The 20,258-nt window shown below is 41.2% G+C and overlaps 1 protein-coding gene across 16 annotated transcripts in view; it reads left to right on the top strand.

The window, feature by feature from the left end:
- B3GNTL1 (UDP-GlcNAc:betaGal beta-1,3-N-acetylglucosaminyltransferase like 1) overlaps nt 1-20,258 on the top strand; it is a 350,365-nt gene that overhangs the window by 167,102 nt on the left and 163,005 nt on the right. The window lies entirely within an intron of this gene.

Here is a 20,258-nt window from a genome sequence, read left to right as displayed (position 1 = left end):
TTTTCCCATAATTCTCTATAACTGTTCTTTTTTATTCTTCACTACTGTGACCAAGTATTGTATTTTCCTAGTGTGGATTAAATGCCAATATTAATTCTAATACTATAAATCTCAGAGTAGAATCATACAGGTTAACTATTGTTCTGCAGGGTACACCAATAGCTGTGTAGAGCAGGATTGCTCAGAAGTGCTATTATGTTGCTTTTACTCTTTCTTCCAACACACACTTAAGTATTATAGGTGCTGAAGGTAGCAATACCTATAGTTCAGGTTGCCAGATGCTTTCCATTGTAAAACCCTGATCTTCAGTTGTATAAAATTCTTACTAATTTTTTCCACACTGGGTGTTCACCTCAAGTTGAATTATTTTGGAAGTATCAGTAAAAATAGTTAAGCTATTTTGGGGAATAAATTAGGAGAAAATGTTGTGTTTTGCTAATCTTAAGCCCCTCCCCCCCCCCCCCCACCCCCTGAAAAAAAATGCAAAAAACCCACCACAACTGTAATATTGAGTAGCTATATTGCCTCCATGGTTTGGATTGAAGACTTGAAATTTAGCAGAGCAGTTTTCCCAGTGTCAGGGAAGTGCTTTTTCTCATTCCCATGGGCAATGCATAGGGGGTGCACGTGGGTGCATGTGCACCCCCTGAGAATGGCGGTGCACCCCCTGTGAAAAGCACCCCCGATGCTGCCAGTAGCACCTGTAGGCAGTTGCCACTCACCACCACGCCCCCTTGCCGCCGACACCGCCAGCAGCATCTGCAGGCAGTCCCCAGTCATCACTGGTTACTGCCAACACTGCTGGTGGCATCTGTGGGTGGTCGCTGTCTGCCCGTCTGTGCTCGCCATCCTCTTCCCCTCCCCCCCAACATTGTGGCCACCTGCGGGAGCTCCCTGCTTGGCCTGCTGTCACCACTGAGACCACCGTGGCTGCCTGTGGGAGCTCCCTGCTTGCCGTCACCACACCCCCACTGCCGACACCATCGCTGCCGCCTGCAGGCAGTTGCCGTGCCCCGCCAGCCTCCGGGGGCACGTGTCGTTCATGCTTGTTTCCATTGTGAAGCTGCTTAAATTTGGCCCAGTTTTAAGCCTCTGAAAAACTTCAGTTCACACATGCTCAGTGGAGACCTGTAGGCCTGTGACTTGCCCAGAGGGTGTTGGGAAGTTAGCAGGAGCAGAGGGCACCTATAATCGGATTAAAGCAGATTGAAAGGGACATCAGGGAGCCTGTATTACGTTGAGGAAGAGTTGTGGAGGATAAGAGGTGAGTTGGGACTGGCTGCTCATTTTAAGGAGTGCAGAGCAATGGTGGAATTTATAGTAATTAAATGATTAGAGGAAGGGCAGAGACATCCATGCTATTAAGTGTATTGGCTTTATTTGGGAGAAATGATTTTCAGTGTTCAGATTCATTTGCAGGTAGGGTGCTATCTAACTGCAAGCTTACCTTACCATTTATTTGGAGCACTAGGCACAACTCCTGAATAACAAGTATCCATTGGAAATTTGTGAACAATAAATTTTGTTGACAAAATCCAACTTTGAAACGTATTATGTCATGTGACTGGGCAATATTGTGATAGTGGTCTGTTGGGAAATGTCATAACTTTGGAAATTGTATCATGGCTAGTGTTAAATGACAAGTTATGGTCTACAGAAACTGTGATATTTCATGACATCACACAAGCCAATGGTTGTTGGCTACCCAGAAAAAAATAATTAATATATTTCTGACAGTATAACATGCTGGTGCCGCAGATCTCTTTCAATCCAAGACAGGTGCTGCAGGTTTACTTGTAAAAATATAGTGAAACAGGCAGAGGAGGATGTTCAGAATATTTCCAGTAAGTGGTGATATTGAAGTGAACGTGCAGAAAATATTCCAAGCTTCACATTTGAGTAGGTGCAAATGCTGTGGGTGTAACTTTTCTCTTTTCACTTTTAGCTTTTGTAATCAAAATAAAGCCGGTTTTTATTCTGAAGGAATCTTCATTCAGCATGTCCATATCTCTTGTGAACATTCATTTCAAGGTGACGTCAGGAAAATCTAGAGTATTGCCTTTAAAGATACTTAATTGTCACTTGTAAGTCTACTCTGAAGAGGGATAAGCAGTCACAATCTAACATAAGCCTCTTCCATTATCCAAAATTTGACCTCTCTTTTCCCTGATGGCATAACATAACAAACTGCCCCAGTACTCTTACACCTGTCTCAACAGCTTCCCTTCCTTCCTTGTGGTTCCCAACTTTTCCTCTCCCCAGCACATACTTTTCAGAAAAATCTGTCTTTCGTGAATATACATCCAAGTAGGGTAGATAAACTGGTCTTGTTTTGATAATTCCATTTTGACTCTCCTTTCTATTCAATACTGTATATACAGCCCATGTATGAAAATGACTAAGGCATTTAAAAATAGCTTTTGACTCGCATGTCTTATGATCACAATGGAAAATTCTGCCTTTCTTCTTATTGTGTTTATTGATTATATGTGTGGGTGGGTAGCCTGGGTAGAAATTCTCTCTGAATGTAGGAGGTACTTTCAAGTAAAGAACAAAATGCCATATTCACAGCCAGATCAAGCCAAGCCAACCTGTTTTTTTAAATATTTTTGTGTATCTGGTCAGATTAAGAATTAAAGCATCTTCATCGAATATAGCAAATCATTCAGAGTCCTACCATAGCCAAAAAGAGTAAGCCACATACCTAAGATTTCTTTTTCATTTTTCCATACTGGACTTATCTCCACATTATAATACTGTTGGAACAAGAACTAGATGTGAACTTATGAAATTATTAGACAATCCAAAGTTTAGGGGTATTGCCAACCTGGAAGAAGGCCAGATAATTGCACAGGAAGAATTTGACAATTATATAGAGTGGAGCAATAGAAATAGTATGGAATACAAAGTCTTGCAATTAGGGCTGCGTACCAAGAACTTTTGCTATAAGTGTGGGCTCATAGATGAGAGGTAATGGGGGAAGAGAGTGATCTGTGTGTTTTGGTCCAACACAGGATGACCAGGTGATAAAGCCATTAAAAAGACTAATGCAGTGCTGCTAGCGTGGATGGGTATTTTTAGTAAATAAAGGGAAATATTAATACCATTTTACAAGACTGTAGTAAGATGCCATTTTAAGTAATGTATATAGTTTTACTTAAAATAGATTGATTTAAGTTGGAACAGGTACAAACAACAGCTACTAGGACAATTAGGAAAATAAGAACCTTAGTTTCATAGTAGCTAGGGTCAGGAGGGACCTGATCAGATCATCTAACCTGACCCCCTGCCACAGGCAGGAATGAATGCTGGGTTCACAAGACCCCAGACAAGTGATCATCCATCCTCTTCTTGAATTTGCCCAAGGTAGGGGCGAGGACCACTTCCCTGGGAAGTTAGTTCCAGATTTTGGCCACCCTAACTGTAAAATATTGCCTTCTCTAACCTAAACCTATTCTCCATCAGCTTATTACCATTGTTCCTTGTCACCCCAGGTGGTGCTGGGGAGAACCTGTTTTATGAGGAGAGCAAAAGAACTTGGCTTGTTTATCTTAGTAAAATGAAGTTTGAGTTGAGCAATGACTACTTATTTAAAAATATATTTGTGGGGTGACTATGAAGGAGGAAGAAGAGCCATTCAGGTTAAAAAAAACAACAAAACAGCATCCACACAAGATTGTCATGACCAAGTAAGACTGGAAATTTGGTTTCTAATGTTCGGTGAGAGTGAAATTCTGGAATGGTCTTCCAAACAAAGTATTGGTGGCAAAAACATGAATTATTTCTAGATGGAGTTCAACACGTTTATAAAAGGGACTGTATGGGAAGATAAGAGCAACAATCAGCAATCTGGTAGAGTGGATTAAAGTGTTTGGTGTCCCTATAATGAGGCTTTAAAAGGAAACCTCCCTGCAGGAGATTCCTGATAATCATCAGATAATCCTCTCAGGCATCAGCAGAAGCCCTGATGCAGGGGATTATTTGAGAGGAGCTAGAAGGCAGCACCAACCAGAGCATGTGTTGTCTGATTTCTGGTTTACCTCCTTTAATATGTAGTTCCACTCCAAAAATGATTCTGTGAGAAAAATATAGTTGGCTTCCACGTCTGTTCTCTCTCAGACTCCAGAACAAATGTGCTGCATTTGCTGATGCTTCGCTTCCAAAACCCATGTTCACAAACATTAAGGGTATTTATTCAGAGCTTTCAGAAGTGTGACTGCATCTTATGGAGATGTGTCTAAATTGGCTTCATTTTAAACTAGCTAGCTGGGGTGCAGATAACAGTGTAACCACAGCAGCAAGGATCTAAAGTGCATCTGGGCCTCTGGTGGGTTTCTCAAGGTCTCTCGTGGGTCTTGCATCTTGTGCTGAATCCCATGCTGCTGTGGCTACACTGTTATCAGCAGGCTTAGCGTTAAGTTTGGCTTGGTATTTTTACTTTGTCCTACCCTTGACTGCAGGTCAACGTACTGTAAAGATCAGGGAGGAAAATCATACACTTTTAGGAATCAAGTTTACTTTTTATTTGTGGCACCATTAATGGGAAACAAATGCTTATGCACAGAACATTTGGTCTTCTTTGTCTCACTCACAAGTGTGAAGAGCCATTTACTTCAGTTTATACCCATCATATTATAGCAGATCTTGTGCCACTTCATTACCATATAGTGAATTTGCACAGGTGTTTCTGATTGGAAAATAGTAAACTACTAAATAATAAAAGCAGTATAAACCAAAATTACTTCTGTGCCAGTAGAGTAAGGAGGTAGTATAAAAAAAAAAATAGATCTGTGAGCTAAGAAGGTAAGTGAGTATTCAGCCATGCAGACTGACAGTTATGCAACATTTTCTTGAGGATGTGATTCGAGAGGAATTTAGTCCTTAATCAAGGTGAGACAGGAAAAATGGAAGTGACAGTGCAGCAAAAATACAAAGCTTACTCATGCTTGTTCTTGGGCAGATCAGAGAATCATATGATTGATTGATTGATTGATTGATTGATTGATTGATTGATTGATTGATTGATTGATTGATTGATGAACATATTCATTTCTGCTTCTATGCATGACATCTGCCAGCATCTTTGTTACATCTTGGTTGGACTTTAGACTGAGGTATGGTATGAAGACAGTGCTAGTTGAGCTGTTCATTCCAAAAATGCGTTTGTTATATTGGTTTTCTAGGTGTTATCTATATTATTCTTTAGTAACCTTTCATTTTGTAATTTATTTGTATGTTATTTTGTATTTTATCCTGTTGACAGTATTTTCTTATGATTATACTCTTTGTAAGGATTTAATCCAAATAATATTTAAACAATTTTCAAAGTAGAAATACATGCATCATTAATTTAATATGGAGGAAGTGGAGAACAAAACATTTACAACATGTTTGCAAATACATTGATCAAGGTCAAATAAAGCTAGGACAGATGCATCATTAAGAGCAAATGTAGCCTAAGGCTGACAAGGTACCTTGGGTGAATAATAATATCTTTTATTAGACCAACCCAAATAGAACCCGAAAGCTTGCTTAATAACTATTCTCCAACTATTTGGGTTGGTCTAATAAAAGATATCAAATTCACCCAAGGAACCTTGTCTGCCTACGTCCTTAGACCAACATGGCTACAACCTACACCCCTGCAATGTAGCCTAATGTACTTTACAAAGATTAAAAATAAACCAAACCCATCACAACAGGCCCTAGAGTATAGATAACTACCTAAACGTACAAAGCTAGGACATTGTACATTTAGGTCGTTATCTGTACTCTAGGGCCTGTTGTGATGGTTTTGATTTATTTTTAATTTTTGTAAATTGAATTAGGCTACATTTGCTCTTAAATGATGTATCTGCATTGATATGTAGGGTTGTATATTCTCAAGCCCATAACTGGAAGCCCATGAAAATCCCCATGCTCAAGCCCCAGCTGCAGTCCAGTCCAGTTCAGCCCTGGAAGCCTTGCTGAACTTCCACCTCTGAGACTGCCCTCACCACCACTTACTTCCTTGTCCATCCCTCTCTGTAGTGTGTTTTGAATTTACGTGCATGCTGCAGACCTCAAGCACAGGAAGTCTGCCAGCAGTCATCCTACAAATTCCTATTATTATCTTCTGGTTCTTCTGTATTCTTTTCCATATCACCCACAAATAGATGCAAGCTCTGAAGGAGAGACAAGTAGTTCACAGACCAGTTCCTAGAAGAACTACTATGTATGGTAGGTATATAAAAGCAGCTTATAAGACCTTTTATTGCTATGTGCTCTGCTCAGTAAACAAGAAGCCTATTGTTAATGGCTCCAGTTAGGTACAAAGAAGATAGAAGAAAGGTAGCTCATAAAGTTCAGACCGGTTGAGGGATGACCTCCAGGATATCTTTTGGGGACTGTAAAGCTTGAAGAGTTGAATGCCTATTTTGTTCTGCAATTCTTGTTTTCTCATCAGATTTTTTACTTTATACAATATTTTCTAATAGTTCTTTACCTAGCAAGCTAATTTAAATTCTCCTATTCACCGTAACACTTACTCTGTAGAAAATAACCAATTCTAATAATGATTACTGTTATTTTATTATCATACTGCCCAGGGGTCTCAGTAAGATTCAGGATCCAATAGCACTCTAAAAACACTTAATATGGAACAGGTTCTGTAGTGAAGACCTTAGAGCTGATACAATAGAACAGTAGAACAATAGGCATAAAAATGGTTTGATGGGTTAGAAGGGGAGGAAAAAGATGTTTATAGAAACATGTGTCCACATCAAGTTGCTGTGCATAAAATTAACTGGCCCAGTGCTTCTGAAAATATAAGTTAAGACTATTAATTATATTAATGCATATTCATGTACTAAATTATACTATATAAACACAGTGTCTGTAATTTTTGCAAGTATAAAGAGATGATAGGAAATTCCACATAGAGCTCGTTGGTGACATGTCAGTCTTTCCAGATGGATGCTGATTTTTTTTTTTTTTTTTTTTTTTTTTTTTTTTAATAAATCAGTGAGAGCATGGTGATAGGCTCCAACCCTCAAGGCTAGCCAAGGTGCCCATTAGTGTCTCCAAATATCTTGCCTTGCTCTCTGGACCCCCAACGTCCTTTCTCTCCCCGCCATTAATGTTAACTATTATTAACTGGGGAGGCTGACCCCAAGGGCTGGAGTAGCTCCTTCTGGTGGCTTTCTTCTAAATGTAGTCTTTCAGGGCTGTGCCCCTTCACACAGTTCCTTGGGACTCTTTTGCCTCAAACACAATCTTTCTGACTCTGACCCCTCTGGCACTGACTCTTGTTCAGAACGCTGGCCTCATTGACCTTAGGACTGACCTCCTGACCCTCAGTGTGCCTTAAGTACTCCAAGTGTAGTCTCTGTCCACCCCAAAAGTCACACCCATGCCTCCTATATATTACTCCGTCACAATCGCCGTTCAGCCTTCCTAGCTGTGGCCCTTGTTTTCTGGCCAAGACCCTCAATCCCTTGGTCTCAGCCCCTCACATTCCTGCCCAGTGCAGGTCTCAGCACACAGGGCACCCCATGGCACCCTGCTGCATGGCCTCCAAACCACCCCTGCAGCCACAACCCATTCCTCCAGTGAACATAAACACCAAGGCTAAGGACAGAAGTTATACATAAACCGGTTGAAGTGATCAGAAACTGGTTTAATCCTGTAACAAAATAGAAGTTCAGTACGTATAAGTTTAACGCACAGTTGCAAAACAGCTGAAACTGGTTTAAGATAAGCCTGGTTGAATGTAGTATCAGACTTAACTGATTTAGGTCAAGCCAGTTTATGAAACTTTTGTCCCAGACCCCTCAAACTGCTGTAAACTAGAAAGGTTCAACCCGCACTTCAGTCTCGGCTCTTAAGCTGTTGTACTGCTTTGTTTCAAAGCGCTCGCTGCTTCCCAGGTACTTGTTTCTACTCATGGTTTATTTTTGCCATAGCCTGCTGGCAGGTGTTTCTCTTCCTAAAAGGTCTAGGCCCTTCTGCTCTTCCTGGCTGGGAGCACCAGGGTTTATACCCTCAAGGTTTTCCAGTGCTGGAAAATAATTGGTCATTTTCCTTTTCTTTTTGATGTGGCAAGTAATCATGGATTATTATGAACCTAATAAAAAGACCCATAAATCTACTTAGGTCTCCATATTCTCATCCAAAAGAGTTTGCAGTCTAAGGTGGAAAGTGTACATAGTTAAGGAGGAATTTGATGTGTTTATGAGGACAAACAAGATAGAAGAGACTGCTCAGAGTTTATTCCAGGTGCAAAGGTAGCCTGATAAATGATGCAGAACTAAGAATGTGTGAGGAGGTTACAAACATGAAGATGTGAAAGCAAAATATTGATTGAGGATAAGACAAATAATATAGAAAAGCAGGTCAACCTTAATTACACAAGCAGCCACATTGAAATTACCAGGGCTATTTGTCTTGGCCTGTGTTTACCAGTATAAAAATTTACATAATCAAGTTCTTTACAAGCTCAGGCAAGAATTTTCTCATGGGGATTCTCATTACTGGAAGAGTACATGCTGTTAAAGATAGAAGCCCTATTTCTAGAGTCTGTATGGAAAATAGGAGAAAGTTCCATGTCAGAACATGGTATTGCATATGACTGTCTCAAGCTACCTCTGGTATTTCTGATGAATCTCTGTCTTGTAATATCATATGAAAATTTAATTTTAGCCGGACACATGCCTTCTGTGTGTGCTGAAAATTTTGAAAGTGCCTGAATTGTACGTCTACAATATTAAATTCCTTTAGAGAGGGCTTGAAAAATACTATGCTTAATAAATACATTGCTGGGGTATTCTAGTTTGGTGTGCTTAAAGTTCTGTATAGATGCATGTAGAAATAAGCAGACATGAACCTTACAAAAGTAAGGTTACAGCAATTTTCCTGTTTAGAAAGATAGCATGGCAATGCCAAAAGTACTTTTGTTGAAGGAAGTAACATTTTTTCCTTCAGTTTCTTTAATTTATGATGCAAACAAAGTACCGGGAATTGTCTTTGTTTCCTAAGAAAACATAGAAAATAAAACAAACATGTGTGATTTAGATAGATAAATGTAAAAATTTGGCCATCAATGTAAAATAATAGCTTACATTGATATATAGAGCAGTAGCCAAGGTGTTTTTAAAAAGATGAACTCTCTTTCCCCCTCATGGTCCCATTTTGGGAAAGGCTTCATCTATACTAACTTAACTGTTTTCCTGTAAGGAATTATAATAGGAACCAAAATCCATTCTGGAGGATAGAATAATGCTTGTTAAATTTGACCTCCATTAAGTATGTGGCAAAGTAAGTATCCCTGCTAGCCACAGCTAGCCCCCCACACCTGCCTCTGGGCATGCTGCCCGTCTGTCTCACCCAGCACGCCTTGTTGGAATAATAATATGCTGTTAAATAAGGTGGGAGGCTGCCCATTACTGCAGCCCATATTTGGGGGTGTCCGTGGTTCCGTACCTCCCCTACACCGTGGCCCAAGCCTCACAGATGGCATCCAGATGTTACAATGCCCTTGGCCTACAGCCGGAGCATACTTAGGCCACACCGTCAGGCCTCAGTCACACACAAATGCATACCACCTGCCTCTCACTTGGGCCTCACTCACTCCACCCTCACACAGGGTCTTTTTTGTGTCAACAACTTATGCCGCTTTGCTCCGAAACGGGCGCCCTTTGGCCATAGGCTTAGCTAGTCCATTCCTTGGGTGGCAGACGTACCGTCCATTGGCCTCTCCTGCGACCCTCACTGGTGTAGTGGCCAGCCAATTACCCCACCAGGTCTAAGCACACTCAGGCCCCTTTTGGGGAAACGCTCAGTGTCTGTACACGTACTGGGCCCTCAGTCCTCTGGATCTTCGTCCCCTTTACTTGGGGCTCCACACCACCCCCTTCACTCAGGGTCTTGGGGCTTCCCTCCTCGGGTGGGCTCAGGTGGCCATAGCAGTGCCTGGCCCCCTCTACCTCCATTGTCACCTGACCCACCCAAAAGTGGGACCTGGAGTTAAGGCACCCCAACCCCCCTTTCACTGGGGGGGGTAACTGGCCTGACATTTCCTGGGGGCTCCTACACCACTGAGAGCCCCACCAGGCCACCCACCCCTGGCAGGGTGCAGTTTTAGGTCAGGACCAGGAGCCTCTTAAACCATCCCCTACAGCTCCTCCCTTACCTCCAGATGATACCAGCATTCTTGCAGCCAGGCAGTGTTGTTGCCTGGCCTTCCAGCAGCAGAATGCCCTGTTTATATGGGCAGCCCTGAATCGAAAATGGCTGCCCTCATCAGGCACCTGCTGGCTGCTGTCTTCAGGCCCTTAAAGTGGCAGCACAAACCGTGCCCTGCCACAAAGGACAATCAAACAAAATTCCACAATTCTAATATGCTCCTTTTAGATACCTTGTGTAATTTCATTTGAAAAATAGACATTAACAAAGTTAAAGGGGAATTCTTTAGTAACTTAAAGTCTATCTAAGGAAAATATAACATCAGAATCTATACCTAAGTCCACATGATAATGTCAACAGGACTGTGGTTTGTCATAATAAATTGAGTTGATCTCACAACCCTGGAGTTTCAGCAGAACAGAATGAGTTAATGCCACTTCCTTCATTCCTATAACTTCATTTTAAATAATATTTATTTATACAGAGGAGTTGGATCTTCTTAATCTGTCTTTGTACTGCTTATTGTTTACCTGTCACTTTTATTTCATTTCATTCTCTAAATGTTGGATTCCTACCACAGTATTTTTAGACATTATGATTGAAAAATACAATCAACTTGTGAAAATTGTTTATTATGGGAGTTATTTTCCTTGTGCATTAAAAGAAATTACACCTACTGTCCAGTATGAGTTTCTTGAACATTATAACTTCAGTGGTGTGTGGGCCAAATAAAAAACAACGTAATGATTCCAGGCATCTCCAGAACTATTTGTTTAAACTTGCATCTGAAATTAATCCTGGCTGAAAATATTTTGTAAGGGTTGTGGCTGATAAATCTCTCAGAGGTTTCAGTAGTGGGCTTTGTAAATCTTAGGATCTCACTTGTGTTCAAAGGTTCCCTGAGCAATCTGTATTTTCTAGCTGGCTGTAGTTCTGCATCGCAGACACACTCTGTTTTAAAATAATGTTGCCCCTTTGGCTTGAGCCCGTAGGTAGCCGTTTGTGGCTTCATTTCTGTTAGAAGGAAAGAAAGATGATGCAAGTTAGGGATAGTCTCAGTGTAATCTTTTCTATATACATTTACATAAAATGTACACAGTTCATTTTCCATCAACATGATTCAAATATGAATCATGCAAACCCTGTGCTAAAGAAGCTTTCTTTTTCTGCTTCCACACAAAATTGTGCTCACAACAACTTCACAGCCCCTTCCTTCCCAATGTGTTGTTTTTTGCATCTCTTTGAAACCTATGTGTCCACCAGATTCCTACTAGTTCTTTTAGTTCTTTCTTATAATATTTCTGATTATTTTGGCTTAGTTGTAGCCTGGGATGCAATTATCTTATGCCAGCTATCAGGCAGTCATCAAGGCAGACTGACATTTAACAGTTGTTTCTACAGGAAGGATAGATAGGTAGGAACCGGGTGTGAGTTTGAGAACAAAATCAACTGAATGGAAATGCTCCCTGTCTCCATACTTCATGGAATTCTTGTTTTATTTCATTTTGTTCTTGTTTTTTAAGACTAAAGGAAGGTGAAGGCTTAGATACAAAAGTTCTTGTACAGGTCACGCCCTGTAGTGAATTTATGAAGACCACACACAAGTTGTTATTTTTAAGGGCTTAAACATATTTAGGATATAGATAAAATCATTTCCAAGTGTCTGCTAATACTAACCCACTCCACTTGTACTGCTACAGCTGAGCTACTGAACTACAGTGCAGTCATAACAACATGTCAGTCAGAAATTAAATGTTGTTTGTTTTTAGTAAGTGTCAAGACTTCACTTTGTACAATCATGATTCAATAGCTAAACTAAATCGCTATGTTTTGGCTTTCTGAAAAGTAAAGTGATTGAAACAAGGTCACAGAAGTCTATTACATTAGTTCATCACTGACATCTGTGACTAAAATAATTTTACTATTTCAGAGAGCCAACCAATAAATAAAGAAACAAAAGTCATTTTAAATAACTTTTAAAAGTATGTTGCCAACTTAAACCCATATAATGCTCTGTGTTCTGTGAATTATTTTTAGTTAGCATTTTATAAACAATACTTATAAAATGCTGTTAAAATCAAGTGATAAATACAACACAGAGATTAGAAAAGTAGCTGTGCTAGGAAAAACCATATTTGGAAACCAAGAATGGGGAATGGACTTTGAGAAAATACAGAAAGTAGTGGAGACACTAAAGTGTGCACTCTGATAAGCTTTGTGTTTGTTTGTTTGTTATTGTAGTACATATTGAATTACTTGTATTCTACAGATTTATTTGGAGACCCTATAACTATGTGAGGAAAATAGTCCTTTCTGCCAACTTACCAGTACCCCAAAATAATAGGCTGTACAGGCAACCCCCACTTAGCGCTCTTAATAGGTTCCTGAAAAAAATGAGTGTTAAGCAAAATGAGCGTTAAGTGAAACCAAAAGTTTTTGGTGTCCCAAGATGGCGACCACAAGTGTTTTTAATGACCCGAAATGGGGGCTGCAAGTGCTATAACGAAACTTGCTGAGTGCTAAGTGAAATCATGCATCAATTTAAAATGAGCGTTATAGCGAAATAGCGCTAAGCGAAACAGCGTTAAGCAGGGGGTGCCTGTACTGGCAAAAGGCCCTACTTTCTGCTGGAGTAACTGCATCTCTAGTAGGGCTTTTGCCAGCATAGCCCAAGTCAGCAAGTGGTATGATTTTTTTCACACTCCTAACAGCTGTATCTGTAAAATGTTATAATGTAGGCCAAGCTCAAGTCAGTTTTGAATGTGGAACCTAGGTTTTCACCTTATTTAGCCACTTTTTCAAATATTACTCTGGTCTTTTACCATATCCTCCTTTTTCTTATTGCCCTCAAGTTAAACCAACCTCAGCGCCATAATTTTCTTGAAATATCCACAAAGACTAACCTGTGTCAAACATTATCTGCCTCAGTGTTATCTTAAGTGATGGAAGATTGAGATAAAGAAAATGAAGCAAAAAAATACCCCTGTAAACTTGTTCTATCTTCTGAGCACTCCGCTATGTTTGTTTTTCCTGTGCCTTTTTTTAGACTGCTGTCTGAAGTTAAACATCCAAGTGCCATTGAAAATCAATTAGCCTTTTTTGGAGTCTTTTAGGCCCTTTTGAAAATTGAAGCGTTAGTCCATGGCTTGAAGATTTATCTTCCTGTGCGTTTCCTCTACAGCACTGAGCCCACTGCGAAAGCATAATAATTAATAGCAATAATCTATAATGTCTGCACATTTGCACCTGCGCACTTGTTTGTTATGTGGGGTGGGGGATAGACTTTTGCTGTGGAACTAAAAGCCTACATAAATATTTCCTGTTTTGGAGTCCCGAAGTGCATATAGTATTTATAAATAGAACTAGGAAAACAAGGTATTCATAACATTCTCGTTTGGATAGCATGTTGAAAAGCTTAGAGAGAGATAAAATGTAACAGAAAGGTTGCTATATTGTGCATGCCAGCAATGTGGACAGTGATGTAATTGTACAAAGACCTGACTTCAAATTTTGGCAAGAAAAACAAATTTAAATTAGCACTGTCTTTTATGAGGCCTGTAAATAGTTGACATGGTATGAGGCAAAGATAGTCCGATAACTGAAAAAAAGAGAACTTTCATGATATAGCAAAAGATTTCTAAATTCAGATTCAATTTAAGAAGTAGTAACATTTTTGCCTGTGCCCCTTTCCTTTCCTATGAGTATTTTTGCTAACCCCCTTGCTAATGTGGGCCATGTGCTTTAGTGGATTGAACAGGAAACCGGGAGATCACAAGTTCCATTCCCAACTCATTGTGTAACCTTCGGCAAGTCTCTTTGTTTCTATATGTTAAATGGACAAAGTAATTACAGGAGAATACACAACCATTTGGAAAGTGTTTGCAAGACATAGTACTATACATGGTAAATGCTGTATGGTGTTAATACAGTTGTGAACTAAGTGTTAGGATCATTGAAACAGTTGGCCAAATTTGCTTAAAAGTCCTTAAAAAGTGGTTGGATTTGAAGCCTTCATAAGGTAATGCTGTAATCATAATTCCATTTTTGGGGGTTGACTGGAAATATTGTTTCTGTATTTGTATCTTAGAAGATAGCTATTTGGGGCAGGGAAGGGCTTGAATTTCAGGCTTATGCTATATGGAGTGTATTGTGGTCATTAAAGCAATGGCTGTTACTGCTGACAGCTTGGAAGCACCACATATTCAGCCCAATTGACACAACAAACCTGGAAATAATGAGAGTTGTTTTATAATTGCATAGAGCTCAGGTCTGACCTGTAAAGTACACCACAGATTCAGCACCTCTATACTAGGGCTGTGCGAAGCTTTGGGAACTGATTCAATTCGGAGGAGATTTGACCCAATTTGGCGGCCAAATCTCCAAATCCAAATTGAATCAGGGGACCAATTAAAAGATCTGAATTGATTTGAAGCTCTCCGAAACTATTCGGATAAAGATTTGGAGAGTTTCTGTGATTTGGGCAGTCGCTGCCCATGAAAGCAGAGAGCTGGACCCAGACTCCAAGCTGATAAGTAGGGAGCGGTGGAGGGGGGACTGGAGGAGGGAGAGGGGACCATAGGGGGACCCCTACTAGGCCCCATACCCCACCTGCTCCCCCAGCCCCCCCATGGCTGCCTCGCCTGGCCCCAGCTCCTGGTACTTTAAAAAAAAGCCCCAACTCACTGGCTGCTGTCTGGGGGGGGGCGATCCCCACTGCCCCATGCCATGTCAGGGGTCTGTAACAGCCTCCCAACCCCTGCCTGCTCTCCCATCCTCCCATGGCTGCCCTGCCCACCCCAGCTCCAGCCCTTTAAGGAAAAAAACCTCCTTCCCCCCCCCCCCCCCCCCGGCAGGAGCCCATGAGTCTGGGGATTTTTTTTTTTTTCTTAAAGGGGGGGGTTGGGACAGCGGGCAGTTGATGGGGGGCTTGTGGCAGAGCCCCCCATGTGGCGTGGGGCAGTGGGGATCACCCCCCTGCTGGGCAGCAGCCGGTGAGTGGGGGCTGTTTTTTTTTAAAGTGCTGGGAGCTGAGGCTGGGCATGGCTGGAAGAGCGGGCGGGGGATGGGCCTGTGTAATTCGGAGATTTGGCTGACTCGGCAGCAGCCAATTCGATTCAGGACATTGATTCCAAGTCACCAAATCACATCACTGTCCTGAGTCAGCTGAATCCAAACCGAATGCTAGCCACTTCGCACAGGCCTACTCTATACTACAGTGATGAACAAAAATGTACAGACAAACACATATTTGTCAAAATTAACAAAATCCTTTATTCTGTTTTTGTGTTATTAAGGAAAGGGAAGGTCCAGTCTCTGCTTCAGAGTAGATTTAGTCATGTAAATATACTACATGGATTATTTTAAATTAAAGACTCGGGTGTCATTGACCACTGTGTTTGATATAGTTTCATTATGCAGACTTCCATCCCCTGTGGATTTCTAACTATAGAGCATTTAGTGAAGTGTTATTTTTGTCATACAAAACCTCTTATGTTTGCGAATGTCTGTGGGGTGCCCAGTTGTTGGACAGGGTATATTTGTGTCTCAGATGTAAATTGCTTGCCTACCCCTTGGTATCACCTAACTCTTGCATTTTTCTTGTATTTTATGGACTATTGTCAAAATATTTTCATAATCCTTTCTAGAGGAGTGTGTCAAAATGTGATTCTTGCTTACTACTCCTCAAACACGATTTTATCTTTCCTGGAATTGTTTAGTCCAGTCAGTGTAGCAGTAAAAATGTCTGAATGTTGTCAATGCCGCAGCTTCCCCTTTTGCAGTAAGAAGACTTGTAGCAGTAGTGAATTATTGATTTAAAGTTCAAGTGTTCTACACAGTATATTTCTTCATGGTAATTAATCCCCTTAAATCAGTGTTAAAACCATTAACTTCCAGTGTAGACCAGACAACACTATCTTTAGCACCACTAGACAAATAATCCTTGCTTTTTTTCCTGTAATGGGTCTCTCCTCTCTCTATCACCTTACTTACAGCAGTTTTATATGCATGATATAAATGTGGGTACATGATGGTGGTTTTTATACTCTTGCTTTCCCATAGCTACTTCTACTGCCAATGGAGATATATTAGGGTAATACAGTGGCAAGAGAATTTGCCAAAAATTAATAAAGAAGTCTAAAGCATGAGCATAACAGCTTTCAGCCCTAGCTTCAGGAGATTTCTACCAGTTGACCATCTTTTAGCTGCAAAATCAGTTTCTTTGTCTGGACAGGACTTTGCTACAGGTTCCTGAACTGAAGATTTGGGAGATAAGTAAAGTCTGCTTTTCAGCTACAGTTCTTGTTTTAAAATTTTAAATTTATTCTTAATTTTTCATTCTTCTTTCAACAGCATCACAGTATGCCCCTTCATAGGATGTGCCAGCATGTGCAACTCAGGTGATGAAAATTTCTCAAAGCAGTGCCCATCAAAGCACTAAGGTCCCCCTCTTGACCTTGTCCATTATGGGTGTGTCTACACAAGACACTATGCTGCCATACTGTATAGTATTGTATAAAATGTTTGGGGCCAAACTTGGCTTCCCCACTCCCGGTGAGAAATAGCGGAGTAATGGAGCAGAGAAACTGAGCAGGATACTCTTTCCCTCTCCAAGATTTCTGCTTTTTGGGGAATGGCTATGACCATAAGTCAGTTTAGGTAGGATACAGGATTGCTAGAGAACTTTTAGACTCACAAAATATTAATTGAGTGCCAGTGACTTACAGTTAGAAAATGTTTGAAACTGCTATGGGTTCTGGAAATGAGGATGTGATTTTGACAAGTCAATAATTCAGAAGTGCAACTGTTGTTTTGGTTTGCTGAGAATCCTCTACCATATTGGATCTAGGCCCAGTGGAGGTTTAAATCTGTCAGAGCAGAGCTTAGTGGTTGAGTGCCTCGGCACAGTGGAACTTTCTAGCACAAGGCACGGTGAGATTTTGTACGAGGGAATTTCTCGGCATGGTGGAGAACCCTGGCGTGGAAAGGTTCCCGCCACTCATATGCAAATTCACACATTACTATTGGCCGGTTTTAAATTATTCCTACGTGGCGACTAGCAATTGGCTCGCTAGCCGTATAAAAGGTTGAACCAGTTTCCGCCCAAGTTGGAGAACTCTGTGCCCATCTCGGAGTGAACGTGGCGGACTGATCAACCGCTGACGACTCCCCGTCGCCGACCGACCCCGACGTACCCTCCGTGTCCTGCATGCTTGTGTTTAGAAAGATATCTCGTCGAATCAGAGCTCCTTGGTTAAATTGTAACTGAAGTTTGAAGTTAACTTTCTTCCTATGCTGTACAATTTGACAGTGTAAGTAAAGCCATCTTTGTTTGAACCAGTACGCGTTTGTGCCTAATTCTACTCCAGCGGTCGAAAGTACCCATCTGTACGTGCCGGGTTTGTGGCCACAACCCAGCCGACCCTTTCCCGGATCCCCCTCGGCCCCCACAAAATCAACCAGTCATAGCCCCGTGCCACCACACACTGGTAATTCATCTGAAGACTTCTGCAAGAAAGAGCACGCTACTACTATAACAAAGTTGTCAGTGGTCCTGTGGTCCTTCAGTGTATAGACATTATTCCTTCAGGCAGTGTTGCTGTGGTATCTCCCCTGCAACCATCCCAAACATCTCAGGCTTCCAGAGCCATAACTGATCAGGTCTGTGACAGGGGCTCTATTAGAGCTAGTGGAACTGCTCTGTGTGTTACACATGACTTAGCAGTGTTGTATTGGTTGAAGACAAAGAACAGACTTATGCAGGCCTCCCTCATTATTTCAGATAGTGCATCCCAATTTTCAGGTGGGTGAAGCTGATTATCTGTTGTTGACAGAAGGGGTACACAGGGACTTGTCCTAACAAGCAGTAATTGTGTAATTAGTGGAGGTTTAATCAAGTAAAGGAATCCTAATTCATTCTTAGCCTTTGGTTTGTTGACAGTTAATGTCATCCTCATTGAATGAAATCTATCAGTAATCCTTTGTTTTTCAAGCTACTTGCAAGTGCCTCCTGCATTGAAGCTCTATTATTTGTATCTGAGAAATACAAGCTGTAAAACCTGTAATAAGTCAAAATTATTGGTTGAAAAAAATGGAAGGCCCATCTCCTTAATCCTTATCTCAGTAACTAACCAACTCTATCTTTTATAATCCTAGCTGTCTTAAATGAAATTGTTGTTTCAGTTTGTAGAAGACCAATATTTATTTTATTACGCTTAGCTCATGTCAGCTATGGATTTGGTTCAAAGGTGCTGGTAAGATCAAGCTCCCTTTTTACTACATTTTCTACCTGAGTATCACAGTATCTGATGCTGGCTGGTATTCAGATTTGGCAGTTTACTGTAAGTATAAAGGAAGATTCTTGCTTATATGATAATATTGTTTTCTGTAGATTACAGTACAATAACTCATGAAAGGTTCCTTCTCATCATGTTGCAAGTATCAACTTGTATCAGTTATCAAACAATTGAATTAAAGGTGCTCTGCACACTCTTTGGAAGCAGAATACTCCTGTCTGCCTCAATTTTATTTCTGCCTCTGAACAAGAAGGAAGGCATCCTCAGTGGCTACCAGTTTGAAGAACCTTGTGCTAAGAGAAGTCACTTTCTGACAACCACCTTGATAAGATGACATACAATAAACCTCACAACGTTGGCAGAAGCTGCAGACAGTGTTTTGTACAGAGAGCCATAGTTAGCCATGTTAGTCTGTTGTCAAGTAGAAGGCAGGGTAGATTTGCATCTTGTAGACTAACCAAGGTAGCTGTATAGCAAAAGCTTTCATGGCCTGAAGCTCACTTCATCAGATGCTTTGAAAGGATGTGCATAAAGCAGTGTGTAAGGAGCAGAGAAAAACCTGACCTCGAGGAGGAGAGAAAGCAAGGGGAAGTTTGTTCCTATGGGTTTATTGCTTGCCTCTCCCAATACTGCCTTCTCTCCCCTTTCCCCTCTGTCTTCCTCTCCCATCCCGTCAATGTTTTATATTCAAATTTATCTCTCCTTTTACAGTGCTTTGTGTATGTCCTTTTACAGCATATGAAAAAGTGAGCTTCAGCCCAGGAAAGCTTCTGCTATACATATATATTTGCTTTGGTTAGTCTATAAGGTGCAACTCTACCTTGCCTTCTAAATGAATGTACAACAAGCAGATGTCCCTACTCACACACAGGGACACGGTGCAGGATCTTGGCCCGTACTGGGGTAAAGCTAGTCCTATTGCCCTGTACAGAAGGGAAGAGAGGCTTATTCACTGGCACACAGTCTTTTTTGTAGAAATAGAGAAGTAAGAATAAGCAGATGAAGAAGCAGAACAGAATACAAGGTTCCTTCATGTCAGAAAATTCATCTCTGTGTGCCAGCCTCCCAAACCAGAATGCCTAAACTTCCTATCTTTTCTTCATTAGTACTAGTAGTCTTCAATAAATATTTGCTGTCCATTGTTTTGGTTATACAACTACCAGGAAGAGGGGAAATTCATAAATTCATAGATTCATAGATGTTAGGGTCGGAAGGGACCTCAGTAGATCATCGAGTCCAACCCCCTGCATTGGCAGGAAAGAGTGCTGGGTCTAGATGACCCCAGCTAGATACTCATCTAACCTCCTCTTGAAGACCCCCAGGGTAGGGGAGAGCACCACCTCCCTTGGGAGAGCCTGTTCCAGACCCTGGCCACTCGAACTGTGAAGTTCTTCCTAATGTCCAATCTAAATGTGCTCTCTGCTAGCTTGTGGCCATTATTTCTTGTAACCCCCAGGGGCGCCTTGGTGAATAAATACTCACCAATTCCCTTCTGTGCCCCCGTGATGAACTTATAGGCAGCCACAAGGTCGCCTCTCAATCTTCTCTTGCGGAGGCTGAAAAGGTCCAGTTTCTCTAGTCTCTCATCATAGGGCTTGGTCTGCAGGCCCTTAACCATAAGAGTGGCCCTTCTCTGGACCCTCTCCAGGTTATCTGCATCCCTTTTGAATTGCGGCGCCCAGAATTGCACGCAGTACTCCAACTGCGGTCTGACCAGCGCCTGATAGAGGGGAAGTATCACCTCCTTGGACCTATTCGTCATGCATCTGCTGATGCATGATAAAGTGCCATTGGCTTTTCTGA

Source organism: Alligator mississippiensis, chromosome 8, assembly GCF_030867095.1.
Source record: "Alligator mississippiensis isolate rAllMis1 chromosome 8, rAllMis1, whole genome shotgun sequence".
Classification (NCBI taxonomy): domain Eukaryota; kingdom Metazoa; phylum Chordata; order Crocodylia; family Alligatoridae; genus Alligator; species Alligator mississippiensis.
Note: the sequence above shows the minus strand (reverse complement) of the source record. Positions and strands in the feature narration are given on the sequence as shown.